The 20,197-nt window shown below is 42.3% G+C and overlaps 1 pseudogene; it reads right to left on the minus strand.

The window, feature by feature from the left end:
- Window positions 1–4,922: 4,922 nt before the first annotated feature.
- Window positions 4,923–5,568, minus strand: LOC108386026 (ferritin light chain pseudogene; annotated as a pseudogene).
- Window positions 5,569–20,197: the final 14,629 nt, after the last annotated feature.

A 20,197-nucleotide genomic window follows, 5' to 3' on the forward strand; every position in this document is an offset into this window, starting at 1 on the left:
CTGGCAGGCCTGACCTGTCAGCCTAGGCAGCGTGTCTGTTTAAATTACACTGTAAATTCTATAGGGTGGAGACCTTGTTTTTATAGTTTGTAAAGCATCATGAATAACCAAGGTACTCTGTAAATAAATAGAAACCACATGAAACAAAGAAAAGATGTTTCTCAATGGCTGTGTTCCTGGTGCATCAAGGAGTTTGTCCCTTGCTCCAAAGTGCTTGCGGCAAATGGGTGCCACTCTGGGGAAGTGGCCTGTAGAATAGTGTCGGGATCCTCATGCTCCTCTACAAGGCAATGCGGTAGTGTTCTCCAGGAACTGGGTTCACCTGCAGGGGCAGCCAGTAAGAGGAGTCATTGGTGTTGCCCTTGTTACTCAAAGAGGAAGGGTCAGTGCACAGAGAGAGTAGATGATCCACACAAAGCCACAGGGCAAACCAGAGGTGGTGAGGTGGTGTGGTCTTGATCCCAGCCCGCTGATCATCCCACTTCTGCAGCGGAGTAGTAACAACTACTCATGAGAGGCGACATCATGGCTACTGTCCCCCAGTCAGGAAGCTGCTGTGACTGAGGCCACCACAGTGGCCTCTCCAGCCATGAAGCTGGTGACTGGACACTGCATCTGTGTCTGCCGCTCTGAAGGCCGGGAAACACTCGTATCTCCCTAACCTTGCATCTCCTCACTTTACCTTCAAATCTATTTGCAGGGGTCGCCAGGAAACCACATTTCAGCTTTTAACCTAACCTCCTGAGCCGTAGGGAAGGTGGGATGCAGGCTGATAGAGCCATCCACAACTATGTGCCATGAGCACCAAAGACAAGGTGTGAGAGAAAGCCACCACAAAGGATTTTTACAAATACGGGCTGTGTATGTGAGCATCAGCTTCGCTTTGCATTATTAAAGCTCTTCCCATTTGCTTGTGATCTATACTCCCAACTAGACTGTTAAGCCTTTGGACAGTAGGGATTACACCTTCTAGTTCTTAGCACTTTACAAACTGCCCCTTGCATAATGGTAGCCACTGAATAATATCTGCTGCTTACTTTGTAACATGCCCAGAAAGATGCAGAATGATCTTTGTTGAAAGAGAATTAAGTCTAAGCCTGTTTAGTAGTTAGTAGTTTGCCTGTAGTACAAAGTTTAGGGCCATAGATTAAAGATTATGGGCATGAAACCTGGTATTCAAAGGCTGAAAGGACACCAAGGGAATCCATGTCGAAGATACAGTCATCTCAGCCTGTTGCAGGAAGCACAGATTGGCTGAGGATAAGTCACTTGGTGTGTTCAGACACTGGGGCTAATTTCTCATGTGTTCCAGGTCAGGTTTGCAAGAAGAAAATGCAAAAGGCAATAAGGAATATTCTAGAATCAGAGCAAGGGAGAAAGTGTCAGTAATGACTCCCTGTTTCCTTCTCTACTTAAATGTAAATTATGACCACATGACCACCTAGTTCAGGAGGGAGGGGCTGGAGGTCTATTTATTTTAGATCTTTCTGAAGGGTTTTTTGGGGGGAGTCTTGAATATCTAGCTATGCTTTTACTCAAGACTTCATTTTATTAGTAGGAGCCTTCACAGTAATTGCAAGCTTTTAAATTTATTGTGGGGAGATAGTAAGGTTGGAGAAGAAATAAAAATCACACATTCTCAGTTGTTTCATAACATGGGGGAAATCAATCACTAATCTGCCTGGCATTTCAGTCACTGGAGGCAAAAATAACAAACCTTAATAGGCACCAACCTATGGAGGGTGATTTTAGTTCTAAAGGAGAATCTCAGCGCAGATGCCAGTCATCAAATGTACATGGATTCTGATAATTTAGAACCATTGAACATTACGGTAAGAAGATAAAAATGTTTTGCCCATTTGTTAGTATGGTTGTGGGCAATTTTTTTCTTTCAATTTTCATTAAATATTGTTACAATGATTTTTTTAATTAACAAGATGATTTATGTAAAGCACTGGGTGTAGTGCCTGGCACATAGGATGCGCTCAATAAATAGAAAACATAGTTGAACAAATAATTCCATTCCATAATTCAAAATACACATGAATTCTCTTTCCTCTGTCTAGTAGCACACAGTAGTAAGTCTTTGTTAAACAAAATGATGTTCTGAAAGCTGTTTCCTCATATTAGGGAATCTCACATAAAGTAGACAGTGAGTCCCTGGGCTGTACAACCAGGCCCTAGTCTGTCACCTGGCATCCAGTTCACCCTTTGAACTCTATGACAAGAGTCATTTTTATACTTTCTAACTCCAAAGAGTAAAAATTGTGAGCCATTGTTAATCATTTTAGGGAAATGTTAATTCAATGTACAAAACGTATTTTCTCAGGAATGAATATATTGCATAACCGAAGGGGTACACAAATTCTGTTTCCACTGCTTGCCCAAACTAGGGACAGTTTGACGTACAAAGTGATGTCTCCTCCCTCAGCCCCAGGAAGGGAGCAGCCAAGGAGCTGGAACTGACAGTCTGAGGAAGAGGAAGGCGAATCAGAGGGCCTGGTTCTCAGAGAACCTTCCCCTTGAGGCCCACACATCGCTAGAATTCACCTTGAGGACCCAGCGGCCCTGAGCCCACAGGTAACCCCTCCTTCTGTTATACAACCTTTAGAGTTTGCTTTGGGAAGGCATTTAGGTTTTTCTGAGAACTGAGTTAAGATGCAAGTCCCTTTGCAGAGACTGAATAAAGCACACTGTTCAGGAGGAATGGGAGAGTGAGTGCCTGGATTGGGGAATCAATGGGGGAAGAATGAGGGACAGTGAGAGAGGAAGTGAGGCAAGACTGAGGATGGCACCCCCTGGGAGGCAGGTGGGGAGGCCCATCCACAGAAGCTCTGCCTGCTCCCCCATTTTCCAGGAGAGCCAGCCTGTGTTCATGCTTCTTCAGGCAACAGTCCTGAAATGGGCAGAGGCTGTCAACCTCTGGCTGGCCCCAGGAGGCTCTGTAAGTATACCTTTAAGGAAGAGGGTAAGCATTTCCTTCTTCTCTCACAAAGCAGACCACCTTGAGACATACAGTCCCCTCTCCAGGGGCCAAAAGTCCAGACAAAACTACCACAAGTTGAGAGGAATCAAGTCGGATTGGATATGAGCAGTGCCCTCTGCAGAACTTCATGATCCTGGCCAGCCCTTACTTGTGCCCATCTCTGATGCCAACCCTCTTGAAAGCAGGTGTCCAGAGGAAGTTGTTAGCTAAGCAGGGAGAACGTCTTTTAAATGCTACATTTGCATGGGAGATACTAATAGCAGGGGTGGCTTTTAGATTTTATGATAATTCTTCTCTTGATGCACTGTGTAGACATGGTTAGGTGCACAAGGGGTTAACAGGCTTTGTGGGACTCAGCTGCCAAGTACACTTAATGCTCAGTCCAGCACTCTCGGTTTGTATTCTTACCCTGCTGGAGTGGCCTGTTCATGGCATCTGGTTTCCTGGCAACAGCTTTCATTGGCTCAGTCAAAGCCCTTTCTTCTTAAGAAAGCTCCTACTGAGACGCCCACTACCACCACTAATCACCATCTTAACTCAGGGTTTAGGATGCAGCTGGTATGAAAAATAGCATTTGTAGTTGTGAGAAGATAAAGCCATGACTGGGTTGAATACACCTGCCTTGCATGATCACTTGCACTGGTTTTCTACTGGACCGGTTGGAAATTACCTGCTTTTCCACAGGGGGCAAAGAGGAAGGCTGAGCCAGAAAGTTTCCCAGGGCTGGGGTTCTTTGTGCGGCAGAAATGCACGAGCCTCTGTGGTTCAGGACTAGCTGCTTCCTGGGCTGATCTGTGATTCAACTGCAGGCTCTGTGCTCTGACAAGGGGCGTTGCTGAGCTGGGAGAGTTCAGACAAGGAAATCCATATTGTGGAAGGCTTGTCCCCAGTCAGCCACAAGCTGGGGAAAGAGGTCTGCCTCTGCTGGAACCCAGGGAGTCTGGCAGCAGCTCCTCCCTTGTCCCGTCCCCCCAAAGAAGCCTCTGCAGCTCCATATTTGCTAAGAATAGCTGGAAAAAGTAGCTCTCCACACAGCATTTGGAAAAAGGAAGTTGGTTAGATTCTCTAATAAAGATGGGCATTCTTAGGGAGATTCTTTACTGTTACTGAGAATCGCCTACAGTTTTTTTGTTTCGTCCAGGGAATAAGTAAAATGAAAGCGACAAAATAAAGATGAGGATGAAGGCAAGCTGTTCAGTCATAACAATCTACTGAATTCATTTTATCTTTTTTAAAATCAAATTTCATCTAATGTAATTAGACTCGCTGAAATCTAAACACAGCTTCATTCGGGAACCAAAAGTGTTCAAAATTCCCAGTAATATTTATAAAAGATGTTGACTTTTGGGCTGACCATCCACCCTAATTTGTGCTGCCCTAATATTCTGGTTCCTCAAGAGCAAACATTCATCCTGGTCATGCTGCAGAGATGTGACAGGACAGCTGACAATTCAAAGACAGGGTTTGAGGCTGCCCTGTTTGGGTGAGCTAAGGTCCTTTCCTGCTGCTGTGTGTGGATGAATGGCTGTCTGTGTCTGATACCTTAGCAGGATATGTCTGTCCACAGCTTAGCAGGGGAAGGACTTTCAGTGGTGCTACCTCACACGCTGTTCAAGTATGTTGTGGAGAAAAAGGTTTTTTTTAAATGTTATGGAGAGCACTTATCAAAAACAACATACATTTGAAAATTATTTGGGGACCAGGCTTGTTCTGTCTCTCATTAGATGTGTAATGGGAAAAGTCTTAACCTCCCAGAGCCTCAGTTTCCTAATCTGGAAAATAGAGATACTAGCACCTATCCAGTGGGGCTGTTGCAAGACTAAGAGAAATGATGTCCGTGTGCCCCACTCCCACAGATTCCGGCTACATTACCCTGAAGTGGGGTCCTGGCACTGATAACTTTATTTTTGCTGCAAAAAGTTATTTGGTCCATGGCTTAGGAGAGGGCTCCAGGATGGTTAAAAAGCTGGTTAGTGGCTGCAGGGAGAGGAGCATGGAGAGGCTCAGGCAGAAGCCCTGACTCCAGGGGGATGCCCAAGGGGCGCCTGTATGGCTGCTGGGTTCCAGAGGCTCCAAGGGCGAGCCTTTCGAAGAGATACTCACCCAGGCCAGCAGGGGGGCTGGTCGGCCTGTGAAGGTTGGGCAGGTGGTCACCCATCCTCTCCATGAGTTTCACCTCCTCATCTAGGAAGTGGTTCTCCAGGAAGTCAAGAGATAAGGGTCTGAGCACTCACAACCCAGGGCATGCAGATCCCACAGGGCCTGGCTCAGCTTCTGCTCTAGGACTATGGCGGCTTCCATGGTGTCCAGGGTTTCCTCCCACTCACCTTGGCATGGCTTCAGCAAGTCCTGGAAGAGGGTGCCGCCACCGCGCTGGTTTTGCATTTTCAAGAGACGCTCTGCACCCTGTGTTTCTCCTCATCCAGCTCGCAGAAGAAGTGGCCCATGATCTCTAGAGCCACAGCATCCTGGTCAAAATAGAAGCCCAGAGTGAGGTAGGAGGCCCGCATGTACAGGTTGACCTGGCGGTTGATGGCGGCCTGCACTTCAGTAGAATAGTTCTGATGGATCTGGGAGCTCATGGTGAATAGGCAATAAGGAGCTAAGCTCAAAACACGGTTTTGCTTGGTCCTGGTGACAGTAGATGACTGAGAAGACGTTTCCGAAGGTGGCAACTGGAAAAGAGGTTGGAGGACAGTGGGAGACTGGTAGAAAGGGTGTCTCTGGGTCTATTCCGTTCAAATACTGTGGAAGCAAAAGACAGATCTGCCGGCTGCTGGGCGCTGTGCCCCTGATAACTTTTAGGAGCTGCCCGGGTGACGCTAATGTTCAACCAGTGCTGAGAACAACAGATGCTGCAGAGAGAAAGCACTCTATGGTTATTTATTTTTTAGGCTGAGGAATTCCTTGAATATCAGGGATTCTTGGGGATGGAGATGAGAAGGAGGTATTATTTACAGAAACAAAATTCCTTTACTCCTTCCTCAGATCCAAGAGTTACAATATATTGGAATGAAGATAGAGCCCAGTAGGGGGGAAGCATTCTCTCGGAGCCCTTTCCAGATGGGTCTTAATCAAATAGTTTTCTCATTCAAAACAAAGAGAAAAATTATTGAGCACCCTCTATATGAATGCTTTGATAAGGGATAGTGTAATAGAGATACACAGATAAATAGTATAGTCTGGACTCAGGAACCCCCCAGCCTAGTAAGGGAAAGTAAGGCAGGCTACAGTAGGCCTCTATGTTCCCAGGTTTAGCATGATTCAATAGTAAATCCCTGAGCTGCTTTTCCCTTGCGGAAGCTTGATGTTGAGATAGAGGAAGTTTCAAACTCAGTGAAATGGGATGCTCATTTTCAGCTTATATTCTAAGCAGGAAATGATTACCTTTCCTAACAAATGATAGCACACTCTGATTAAATACCAAGAGAGTAAAGACACAGAACCCTTGGGTAGAGTGTTAAACTTCATGAACTACCACACTGTTCCTTTCACTAGCTAACAAACAGCAAACACTGTGGGGCCCATTTTAAGGAAGAAATCTTTTGAATACATCAATTGAAAGATGCTTATTTACTTAAAGGTTGAATATAGAGTAAATATGTAAAGAAAGGCAACTTTTTGTGATTAGTAACCAGGTGGGATGGCCTAAAACAGTGTGGGACACTAGGTCTAAAGATTCTAGAACTTGTGAGAAGATTCCAAGCTGATCCCCAAATGGTTTTTTTGGCCATGCCATTGTGCGTTTTTACTAATTTTTTTTTATGGTAGAGAAAGAAGAGATTAGTGTTAGAACCCCTTATATATTCTTTGGAGTTAATTCCATATAAGAACACAACATAGGGATGACAAATAGGTTTCATATTATGTACCAAATCCAATGCTTGGTGGCAGCTGCCTAGGACATTTATTTGAGACTAATTCTGCAGAGTCCTGGTCTAGCAAACCAGAATTCCACTAGTGATTAGTTAAGTCTTTCATAAGCAAGGGAGGGAGAGTGACTTGTGATATATATATACAGATCTTCCTTGACTTAAGATGGGGTGAGTTGAAAATATCACAAGTCAAAATGTATTTAATACACCTAACCTACTGAACATCATAGCCTGTCTTAAACAGGCTCAGAATATTTACGTTAGCCTATAGTTGGGCAAATAATCTAACACAAAGCCTATTTTATAATAAACTGTTGACTCATATAATTTTTTTGAATACTGTATGGAAAGTGAAAAACAGAATGGTTATATGGGAACAGAATGGTTCTAAGTGTGTTGATTGTTTACCCTCATGATCATGTGGCTGATTGGGAGCTGCGGTTGGCAACTGCAGCCCTGAATCACAAGAGAGGATTGTACTGAAAATCACTAGCCCAGAAAAAGGTCAAAATTCAAAATTTAAGTATGGTTTTACTAAAAGTATATCGCTTTTGCACCATCATTAAATCGAAAAATTGTAAGTCAAACTATTATAAGTTGGGGACCATCTGTACTGAGCTGCGCCAACTCAATATGTATATATGTCAACTACACAGAATTCTCATTCCAAGTGTAGGTTTAAATCATTCTTAACAAACCTTTTGGCATCAACCTAAAGTCAAAAGTTAAAGAACCATTTCACTTATTATTAGACTACCCTAGCACCTCAGTTCCAAGATGTCATATATGTTCAGATACATTGATAATTTAATAATAGGTTTTAAGGGAGAAAACACTACCATAAATATGAAAAACTATAAAAATTTATCCATACATTCTTTTTCAGTGCCTCATTCAATGTTTGAGAATAAACCTCTTTCATATTCAGCCTATGGACTCTTCTGAATCATTTGTGATCACTGGCAGTTGTACATAACATTATGGGGATTCTCTGGTTTCTATCACCTGGCCTAGTGATCCCGACCTGCTTAGGAAATACAGGCTTACACAGTCTAATCATTGGTCATGCTGTGGAATACCAAGGTTTCGTTTGTGTTTTCTTTTTGGTTAAATTCATAGGTTTGTCATACCCTTAATTAAGTTATTCCCTACTAGAGGAAACAGCTTCTCCCAAAAGTCATCCAGAAGGTTCTGAAAGATATGTGGTGCCTGAGGGTGACCTGGCAATGAATGAGTTGATCATACCAACCTCCCTTCACTTTAAAAATTCTGCTATTTTTCCTGAGATACCTGTCAATTTTTATTGTTTGTAATTACAGTGCTCATTATGAAGACTGGCAGTCCGCTTCTGTCTGCTGTTGTTTTGCTAGAAAACATAAAAGTGTAGTCATGCCTTCAGCAACAAATATTTGCTTAACTTATTGTAAATATGCCTTGCTAAGTTCTCCCATGGGTAGACAATAACAACTCTGTCTCAACTTACTCTCCTGCCAGCAGGTGGCAAATTTCTTTTGACATGAGTTATAAGCAGTCCAATTTTAGAAATGTTAAGATGTGAACAAATAAGAATTTGCGACTAAAGGGAATAAAGCCGATTTTGAAATGAAGTAATCTTTGAGTATATTCAGGTCAAGATTCCAGAGTCCAGAATAAGCAAATATGGTAAGTGGCCTCCACCACCACCTCAGTCCCCCTACAGAATAATGTCTCATAGGGGTTAGTTGTATCTGTGGATAGGACACATGCAATACAAAGTAGTGAACATTACAGAAGTAATGCAAGATAGAAAGTAGTAAGCTGTATAAGAGAGGGATGGGGAAAATGCGAACTCAGAGGGATAAAGTACTTCTGCTTGTATAAATCAGGGCTGAGGAGCAGGTGGCATTCAAGTGGATGCTGAAGAAAGAGCTACTAAATGGGGTCCTATGGAGAGAAGAGGCAGACTGCAGTGGCCATGAAAAAACTCCTCTCAGATCTCTAACTGTGAAGAGCATACTTGACCAAGAGCCCCAGTTGTGCACTCTGAAATCCGTCAATACATTTGCACTGGGGCCACACTTCCCCCAGTCTGCACCCGGCCAATGGTGTGGCGGATGCCCTACAGCAGTCATGCTTGTTCTTTGGGGACGCTGCAAATGTGGGATTCCTCTGGTGGGTGACTTTGTCTCAAGGACTCCCTGGCAGCCTTGTTGAACTTTTAAAGAACTTTTTAAAAAACTGCACAACTGTCTAAAATGCTTCCATCTAAACTTTCTTCCATCCCCTCTCCTAAACATGGTCTGGCCAGGGATAGCTATGTCTGATGTTCTCCTGGCCTCCCCCCAACCCCCTGCCTTTTTCCTCACAGGTGTTTTTCCTAACAAATCTCTTGCACATCTAACCCTGTCTTGGTGACTGCTTCTTGGAGGTCCTGGACAGACACCGAGCCCTTGTGGAGGTGCCACCAGGTAGGTGTCACCAGTGCATTTCAAATCTATTGTTTGATTTGCTTCATTAGTTTCCACTCCCTTTCCAAATACCACTATGTTTTAGAAGCTGCCACTACTGGTATTCTCCAGGGTAGTCGACATTTTAGACAGAAAGAGGTGTATGTAGGGAAATCCCACAGAGAAAAGGAAGCTGATCTGAAGGAAGATTAGAAATATACCCTATTTCTTCTTATGTGAATTATTTCTTTAAATTAAGAAATAATTTTGTTTGTTTTTTTTTTTTTAACAGAAAGGTGTATTTTATTACTTGGGACTCTTGGTTACAAATGACAGAAACCATTGCAAACTGGATTAAGCAAAAAGGGTGAATTAATTATGATGATGATGATGGTATTGAGCAGCATCTCAGGAACAAGCGGAATCAGGGACCTGAAAGGCAAGAGGGTGCTCTCGCTGCCTCTAATGTCTGAGGCCCATAACATGGCTGGTCATGGATTCTGGACTTTACCTGCTACAGCCTAGGGACCCCAAGGGAGACTAACTTCTCCTTTTCAACTCCAGTTCTGATTCCCCAGAGGAAGCTCAGTGTAGCACAGCTTGGCTCAGATGTTTGGCCTCACAACGATCAGTTGTGTGCAGGGGGACTAAGTTGAAGAAGGGGCCATGATCAGTCCATGTGACACCAACACGGTGGGGTCCATGGTCATTGTGTGCAGGCTGGGTGTTCTCAGAAGGGAGGAGGGCTGCTGTCGTGGCTGTGTATGGGGAGTTGTTCGTCTGTTGCGCCTGCAGGATCAAAAGAGGGTTTGAAATTCCCACTTCCTCTTTCAGACTCCCAGTCGCTACCCTCCTTTTTACCTACCCTCCCTATAAAGAAAATGTCAAGTTACTAAAGCTTAAAGTAGTGAGGCCTTCAAAACATGCCTCTCTTTTCAAGTGGATTATGGATTATTTTTGTTTTGTACCTTATTAAATTCCTATGGAATGTACACATTTTTAGCATGTAACCGGCAATACTGCTTTTGGAGCACCAGGAGGAGAATGATCTAGCTCTCCACCATCCCCCTTCACTGCAGCTCTTTTTCAGGCTGACGACGTCAGAATGTTAATGCTGTCTCCAAATCCTCACTGTTGGCTCCTGAAGTCGTAGTCTTTGGCACTTAGTGCTTTGGACATGGGGAAGGTGAGATTTCGGAAATGCCCTCCATTATCCTGATGTCCCAGCTCAAAGCTGGGCTCCTGATCCAGCCCCTGGCAGAGCTGTGATGACTGCTGCCTGGTGAGGCTGCCTTTGAAAGCTGGCATTTTGTTGGGACGAATTCAAGCCCCAATGGCAGACTTGGGTTGCATTAGAAAGTAGATTCCGAAGCTACCCCTGGGACGTGAACTTTTCCTGGAAACTTTCCATGCTGCCTCTCAGAGAACAGCAGCCATCAACGTATTCACACCAGGAGTCAATTAAAGAAACCCCAATGATTGTCATTCCAATAAACAACGACCTCTATTCCTTTTCAAATAAACTTGTTAGGATGGCCTAAAAGCCAGGTGTAATTACATGCTCAGATAGCATAAATCTGATTAGAAGCTCTTTGTCTACCTAATTAATTTCCTCTTGCAATCAGTGCTATTTTTAGTAAATGTTAAATATGTATTTAAACAACTTTAATGTATACCTTTTCTAAAATCTACTGGAATTCTCTTTCATTCATCCTTCCTCCTTTTTTGATGAGGCATGAATGTTCCTAGGACACAATATTCAGAGAGGAAAAGAGAATACCACGCTTTCATAACTGAGCCTGTAATATCAATACCTGTATCCTGGGTACAAACACATAGATCATCTATTATAGGTTGGGGACGGCATTTAAGTTACATATGTTAAATGTTTGGCCCACTGGAGGGAAAAGGGGAAGAAGTAAAATGTAAAGGTAATAACAGCAGATCATGACTATTTCTTCAAACTTGTCTGAAATAGGACCTTCCAAAAGCAATCGTTCTTATGAATTATCCTTCACCTGCCCCTCCACTCCCTTGTCACATATCAAAGACAATATCTTCTTCCTATGGTGCATCTCTGTCCATCCAAAAGTTGAGATCAACAATCCCAATGGTTTACATACTGATCTTATAGGTAGCAGAATAAATTCATTCACCTTTACTGAGCAGAGTGCCTGCCATACGAGGACAGGAAGGAAGGAAGGAGGGACAGAGAGAGGAAGGAAGGTAGGAAGGAGAGAAGATTCTCCTTCTCCACATGATTACTTCAACAGTTGTTTTGAAAGGTCATCCTTCTGGTTGAAAAGTATGACTGGTGAAATATGGTGAAATGTAGCTTGACCAATGCAGAGTGCTGGCTGATGTCATTTGTCAGGTACATTTAGTATATGTGCAGGAGGAGTGGGTAATTGTGGGTGAACTTGTTTTCCTTTGTAAGTGGGATTTCTTAAGGGTCTGAGTTGAAATTCTATGTCATCTTCATGTTGATGAAAATTACTGCTGTCATTTTAGGTTTCTCTCAGTTCAATATGTCCTTGTCAATTCTGATGATGGAAAAAGCTCCCTTGAGATTAAAAAAAAAAAAGATGAATTCAAACAATTGCTCAACCCTCCACCCCCCCAATCTGCACACACACGTTTTTTGGGAGGATGCATTTAAGTTTGACTTCAATTTACTAACTGCAGAAATTGCTCTTTTCTTTTTGTGACTTTTCATAAATTCTAAAAACAATGTCTCTGAAACCAAAGATCATTATGTTTTTCTCCTTTTGTCAAATTGGTCAAGAGGGGGGGAATTCTATGAATCCTTAAAAGATAATAAAGAATCACAACTAAACATGAAATAAGATTTACTTTCCTATTGATGTATTTGAGTAATTTGCACTGAAGTTAACACACACAGAAAAGGATAAATTCCCTAAAGATTATTGCTTTAATAGGTCTGCACAAAGAAATTTGGAGCTAACTGATGGTAAAGGTTGGAGCCTTTAATCAACTGTAGCCAAATGATCTGTTTGTGCTGTTCAAGGGGACATGATAGGGTCCACTTATCAGAGCCCCCGACAATAGCAGGCAGGAGACCTCCCACACTCTCTGCCTTAGAGAAAGACCCCAACGTGGCCCAACAGTAGATAAGGAAGAGGGCTCACCACTAGCTGGGCCGCTGCTAGCTGGGCTGAAGTTTGATAATGTCTAATTATATCTTGTGTTTACATAGGCATCTTTTCCTGGAGGCAAAGTGCTCTACCAGCATTATTTCATCAACCTGCCCTCTGACCCTAGAAGCATCCACATTTTACTGGGTCTGGGTGTGAGCAGAAGAAAGAGAGACTGAAAGAATTAAATGGCAAAGCTGGATTTGGAGTTCAGGTCTTTACATTTGCAGGCCAGGTTGCTCTCTTGTGGTCCATTGTCACTCATGGATAAGCCCTTTGAGTCCGTTCAAGATGCCAGCAACCTGGCGATTTGGCCTAATTTAAATGGACAGAGGAATTTGTTGTCTGTCTCTGTTCAATGTGTCCAAAGAATTGGTGAAAAATCCCAAGTCTATAACCTGTTTCTTCTAATTCAGAGTTCTTAATCTTGGTTTGATGGGTTTTGGTAGGTAGGAGGATATTGTCTGCAATCTTAGGCCTATGTGACTGTATTTGCATTTTCCTGGGGACTGAGCCCAGAGTTTCCATCAGATTTTCAAAAGGATCTATGGTTCCTTGAAAAGAACATCTGAGTTCTTAGCTTTGTTCTCTAGCTGTAGTGAGTCCAATGCAAAACTAATATTTAGAGTTCCAGCTATGCATTCAGCTCTAATCTAGTAATGGGGCCATGGGGCAGGAGAAATTTATTTTGACCAATAACCTATAAGTCATATTTCTGTGAATGCTAAAACTTCATTTGGCTCCAAATAAATATTCCACATGTGACCCATTCATTTGTTCTTTTATTCATTTATCCAATGGACATCATTGAGTACACGACTTTCCTAGGGCTGCTCTAACAAGTTATCATGAACTAGCTGGCTTAAAACAACAGAAATTTATTCTCTTACGGTTCTGGAGGCTAGAAGTCTAAAATAAGATGTCAACAAGACAATGCTCTGTCTGAAGTTTCCAGGGGAGGAAACTTCTTGCCTCTCCTAGCTTCTGGTGGCCGCCAGCAATCCTTGGTGTTTCTTGCCTTGTACACACATTGCTCCAATCTCTGCCTCTGTCATCACATCACATCATGGCCTTTTCCTGTGTGTCTCTCTTCCTCTTTTTACAAGGACAACAGTCATATTGAATTAAGGGGCCACTATACTCTAGTATGACCTCATCTTAACTTAATTAACTATACCTGCAATGACTCTGTTTCCAAATAAATTCATATTCTGATATTCCAGGAAGGATAGGAATTTTGGGAGGAAATTATCCAATCCAGTACACTAAACATCTCTAGTACTAGATATTATGTTGGGAACTAGAAGTTAAATATAAGATAAATCACTGCCTAGGCACTAATGATACTTAATGATCTGATTTGATTTTTTTTAGTCCAATAGTGTCCCTTTTTCTTGGGATTCCTTTAGTTGTCCAGCATTCATGTAAGAGTATCCCGGGGTGATGATGGAGGTACCTAGGCATTCACTCTGGTTTTCTTCTGGATCCATGTTTCTGTCCATTTTTGCAGGGAGCAGGAGAGCTGGAGGACATGCAATAAGGGGCTTCATTAGCTTTCAGTGGTCAAAACAGCTACAAAGTTCCCTTTTATAAAAAAATGAATTTTGTGATACATGAGTATGTTGGGCAATTGTAAACATACCAACATTACCAGAGTAGTCTACACAGAGCAGGAATGGTGGGAGATGGGGCTGGAGAGCTAGGCGGAGATCATGCAAGGTCTTGTATGCCCATTTAGGCTTGTGCACAAGGAAGACACCATCATAATTGCATTTACTGTGATTCCCTCTGGCAGAGGGTGAAGACAAATTGGAGGAAGGACCAAAATGGAGACAGGGAGACCAGTTGCCGGGCCATCACAGTGATCTAAGCAAGAGATGGTGGCCATCGGGAGGAACTAGAATTCATGTTGGCTGGCCAGTTGTAGGGGTTAAGGGAGAGAAGAACCCAAGATAAATTGAAGTTTCTGGCAGAAGAAAATATATAGTACCGACTGTTGGATCTCAAACCACTGATCTTGCCCCCGGCAGTCCACACCAAGAGCCCTCAGAACTTGAGGGGAAGGCAGTAAGGCGAGGCAGTCCCTGACAGCAGCCGGGTGTGCTTCCCTTGTAACTGCTCCCTCTCCCCTAAGGCAAGTCCCATAGAGGGAACTATAGTAGCTGGCTCTCTGGTAGAGAGATGATGCCTGCTTTGTCTTATTCATCCAACAGTGCAATGGGTGGGCTTTTAAACATCCATGTTTGCTTATGAGGAATGTCCTTGGTAGGGAAAAGGGACATCTCAGGCTGGGGGGTGACAGAGAGCCTAGGCTGGCTGTGAGACATCCTTGTGTCCCTTGACCGTCTTAGAACTGTGCACTCAACAACTGAGCTGAAGTTATTTTCCCCAAACTGGAGTAACAGGGGTGACATTTTTTATTTTTGGAAGGAGCTATTAACTCATCTTTTCCAAACAACTCCCAAACTCCATAGGGAACCTGTCGTTATCTCTCAAATCCCTCATCTTCAGGATTTCAGAGACTGGACACAGAATGTACCCTTGGAGAATGCATGTAATGAATCATCTGGACATGGATTTTGACTTTCTGGAGTTACTTGGCCCTGGTTGTGGTGCTCTTATCAGGCTCCCCTGCAACCCTCTTTATGTGAGAACACAGTGAGATGAGCTAAATGCAAAGGACTTCGGCTCCACAAGTCTATCTGCCTCCCCACTGGTAGCCATGATCCTCCTGTGATATCCTATCATGTGAGGCAAAGTCATTAAACACTGATCGTGGAAAATAAGGGTCTAATTCCCTGCTAACAAGTAACATATGACTTGGGATAAATGAATTTCACAATCCCCCAAAAGCTAATCACAATTTTAGTGGTATTTCAAAGAAACAGAGACCATTCTATGGACACTGACAATTCAGTAGTTAAGGTTGGAAAAAAAAAGCAGGAAGAGGGATGCAGTGCAGTATAGGAATCAAGGGGCCTCAGACAAGTTTCCTACCTTGTTAATGTCTCAGTTTTCTCTGTCTTTAAAATGGGGATACTAGTCTCTATCTCAGAGAGTTGTTGGGAAAGTCAAAGGAGGTAAGATGTGTAGAGCACTTAACAGTCTACATATGTGCCTGGAACATCAAAGCCCTCAATTAGTATTACCACTTAGTCTAACTGTGGGATGCAGGGAGCGAGAGCAATGATGGCAAGTCAACTAACAGTTGTCAAAGGAATGATCTAATCAAGGTGTCAGTGGCTCAGAAGCAGGGCTGTCTTCAGAATTTTCTCTTGTAATCTTTCTCTCTCTGTCCTTCCCGATTTTCTCTCTGATCTTTTTTTTTTTTTTTTAATGCATTCCAACTTAGTGTTTCCTTTTTCTTGGTTCAGAGTGACAGGTAAGAAAGATCTCTAGGTTAAAAGAAGCATCCCCAAGGAAAATGAGGCTAGCTCCTTCTAATTTTTCTTGAAGGCTGATCCTATGCAAAAGGCTAACTCTGGGCTAAGTTCTTTCCTTTTCTAAATCAAACAGCCAGGATTAAGAGACACAATAATGTTTGCTCCTACATGCGCAGGCACTATATTGGAGGTGGAAGCTGTTAAGTATTTCTATTCATGAGCAGAGTCCAAACCTGGTGTTCCAACCAGCTGAAAATTGTGTTTTGTAATAAATTTTTTAAATAATTTAAGGAAAGGCAATTTAGGCAGCTTTCTGATTGGACAGCAGAGATCACATTTAGATTTTTTTCAGTAGCCACTTCAGCTGCTCAGAGTTGAGCAGTCCTGAGAGACAAGCACAGAGCAGTTATAAGTATATAATAGTGCTGGTGTTTGCTGAAAGGAGACTTAGTTATCTCAAGTAAACATTTTGTACATCTTGTAGACCAAAAACCACTTGGTGAATGGAGGAACTGTATCTTCCTTTCCTCTCATCAGGGATGAACAAACTGAATTTGCTTGCTGTTTTACTGAACTCTTATGGTGAAATAGATTCTCACCTTAAATGAAATGTAATCCATTTTTGTAAAGAAGCTCCCCCTTAAGTGGGCTGCTGAATGGAGAACTTGCAAGTTTAACTTTTAGCCTTATTTTCTGTCAGCTGCTTGTGCTAACAGTAAAATGAAACTTCTTTGTGACTTGAGAGGGAGGTTTGGTTTGAAACATTTGCTCTCATTTTCTGGGGCTTTTCTGAATTTTTCAAGCCATTTGGCTTTTGAAAAATGGTGCAAGAAACACTGGCAAATGCCTGTATGCTGGAAGCTGGAAGTACTTGGTGGCAAATTAATATGGCATTGACTTTTTCCTTAAAAAGTGTGTTATTTATTAATTTAATCCCTTGGAAATGCTAAGTCCAAATGGTGATGAAAATGGCAACAAATCATCCTTTGAATGGATTCCTTTCTGCTAAAAATTAAAAAGTCTCTACTTAGGCTGGTATGTGTCTTTGTGCAAGGGTGTCAAATGACACCCATTTGACATCCATGTCAACCCTCATGGAATGAGACCCAGAAGTAAACAATCAAAAATGCAGCGATAACTATGGTATTTCAATGTTAATCATGATAGAGAAAGAGACAAAGGGAAAAACAGAGAAGGGGGAGGTACCAGTAAGATACAGTTTTTAGTAACAGAGTAAATGAAAAGGTCTTAACATTTAGATTTTCCCTCCTTAAGCCTGCCTCCCTTTAGATCATCAAAGTTCGGTTTGACTATGTCACATACACAAGGCCCCTTTTATTTAAAATAGTCTGTGTGTACACACACACACACACCCTTTTATTTCTTTTATGCATGACTTGACTTTCTGTGAGAATCTATCATTTCTAAGAAACTTAAAGCTCACCTCAGCCAATCAACTAAAGAATGGACTCTAGATCCCCATCATATTGAACTAGCAGACTTTAATTAGCAATTAGTAGACAGTTGTACTGGGCAAAACCTTTTTAGTTTCTTATTTAGCAGTTTCTGCTATGAAGTCCCCTGTGACCAGACCCATGCCCTTGTTGGAAATTCAGTTATCTTGCCAGCAAATGACGAATGTCGTAAGCCTGCAGAAATGTGGAAGGGGGAGGTACAGTGGGCTCAAGCACCCTGACATTCAGCATCAGGAGAGAGTCAGTGTTCCACTTTTTTCTCTGCAAATGCACTGGATTTGCTATTATTGCAACTCACAAAATTATTTCATGTGTGTTTTTTGTATTAAGGAACAACCACAACAAAATGAGTGTTGCCAATCCGATAAAGGGTTGACATCCAAAATATATAAAGAGCTCACATACCTCAACAAACAAAAAGCAATTAATCCAATTAAAAAATGGCCAGAGAAGCTGAATAGACAGTTCTCTAAAGAAGAAATTCAGATGGCCAACAGACACATGAAAAGATGCTCTACATCGCTTGTCATCAGAGAAATGCAAATTAAAACCACAATGAGATATCACCTCACACCAGTAAGGATCACTGTCATGGAAAAGACAAACAACAACAAATGTTGGCGAGGTTGTGGAGAAAGGGGAACCCTCCTAAACTGCTGGTGGGAATGTAAATTAGTTCAACCATTGTGGAAACCAGTATGGAGGTTCCTCAAAATGCTCAAAATAGACTTACCATTTGACCCAGGAATTCCACTTCTAGGAATTTACCCTAAGAATGCAGCACTCCAGGTTGTAAAAGACAGATGCACCCCTATGTTTATCGCTGCACTATTTACAATAGCCAAGATATGGAAGCAACCTAAGTGTTCATCAGTAGATGAATGGATAAAGAAGATGGTGAAAGGGGGCATTATGATTAGCATGTATAGTGGGGGGGGGGCACAGAGAGGGCTGTGCAACACAGAGAAGACAAGTAGTGATTTTATAGCATCTTACTATGCTGATGGACAGTGACTGTGAAGGGGTATGTGGGGGGGACTTGGTGAAGGGGGGAGCCTAGTAAACATAATGTCTTTCATGTAATTGTAGATTAATGATACCAAAATAAAAAAAAAAGATTTAACAGTTAAAAAAAAAATGAGTGTTGCCTTTAGAATTCACACTTCCTGGAGCCAAGATGAAAGGGAAGAGGAATTTAACTATGTTCTCTGGAATTATTTTCACTCTTCCCAAAATTGTTTCCTGTTTGTTAAAGAGCACTCCAATGGCAGTAGATGTAAACCGTTCCCTATTCTACACTCTCTTAAGGCCCAGACAAATTCTCTGTGCCTCAGTTGCTATAAACTGGGGATAATAGAAAAAGGGTATTTAGGGCAGGATGCTTGCACAAGCTCTCTCCTGAGCTCATGTCCAACTCTAATCCTCAATGTGACTCCAGAATTCCATATGGGGAACCTGTAAAATGAGAATAAGAATAATTTCCACCTTTTGATGCTGTATGAATTAAATGAACTAATGCAAGTGCTTTACAAAGAACAGGTACATAGTAAGAAATTATTAACTGACAGTTGTATTATCATTTCATTATGGTAATGCTGATATGATATATATGGTAAGAATACTGTGGCAGTTCTTGTGATTCTCCCAGTAGGTCTCTAGGAAGGGGGTTTCCGGGGCACTGGAGTTTGTCTTCCTCACACTCGTGTTTGCTGATCCTGAGAGCAAGGAGCATGAGCTTTCCCACTGTGGCTGTCAGAGGGACTTGTAAACCCACCCTGCAAGGGGCTCCTGATGGTGTCTGGGAGGCACTTCCTCAGGCTGATTCTTGCTGCTAGGCCCTGAACTCCAATGTAGAAACTCATGCAAGAATGGGGAGCAACCATCCCTCCAGAATTTAAACAACACTTCCTAGTCTTCTGCTTCTTGAAAACCATAAAATACAAATAAAACAAAACAAAACAAAAAAAACTCCACACCAAACCAACAACCCCAAACCAATAACTTCCTGGGGACTAACTAGCCCTGAACGTGCCCTCTTCAGTTCTATTCTATCCTGATGTAAATTATTTTCCTTCCTTCTTCTCCCTTCAATCCAGGATTAAATTAAAAAGAATATAAGGAATGGAAGACATTAGAACTTCAGTAAATATTTGTAGCATGGTAATGAGGAGCACAATTTTGCTGCTAGACAGTTCAACTTTCGAACCTGACTTTCCTCATATGTAAAATGGGGAATAACAATACCTACCTCATAGGGTTGTTGTGAAGAATAAATTAGATAATTATATATTAATAATAATAATTTGACATTTATTGATCACATATTAGAGGCCAATTACTGTGATTAAGGCTTTGTGTGGCTAGTCTTAACTACTATTTCACATTGTACCCAGAGGTTAGCATATCATCAATGCTCAATAACTGTTGGCATTTATAAAGATGGTGATGATTGTCAAAAAATACAAGAGCCAATTTCACTACCCTTGGCAATGGGCTTGTACAACCATGCTCTCTCTCACTAAGCTGATCCACATCACTGGTCACTCCTCTGTCCCTTTTAGGGCCCTCTCCTGGCCACACAGCATCTTCAAAGTACACTGCTCTGGGGGAAAGACGGCCACTTTCAGAGTCCTTGGGAGACGGGTAGATCCTTCTTTGTGGCCTGGCCTGTTACACTGAATAAGCTGCTTGTAGCCTCACTGGTTTTCTAGTCTTCCAAATGTAATCAAGACATCTCTACCCATTTGTTGTTAGTACTTCAGGATCGTGGGGGAAAAGATAGCTTGTTACACAAAGGATGATGTTTTGGGTCCACTCCCCACCCAAAAGGCTGGTGTGGGAATTAGTGAAGTGAGGAGTGTGTGCTTAGCTCTGGCTGAGACTCAGGATAACATGTT

This window comes from Manis javanica, chromosome 12 (genome assembly GCF_040802235.1).
Source record: "Manis javanica isolate MJ-LG chromosome 12, MJ_LKY, whole genome shotgun sequence".
Classification (NCBI taxonomy): Eukaryota; Metazoa; Chordata; class Mammalia; order Pholidota; family Manidae; genus Manis; species Manis javanica.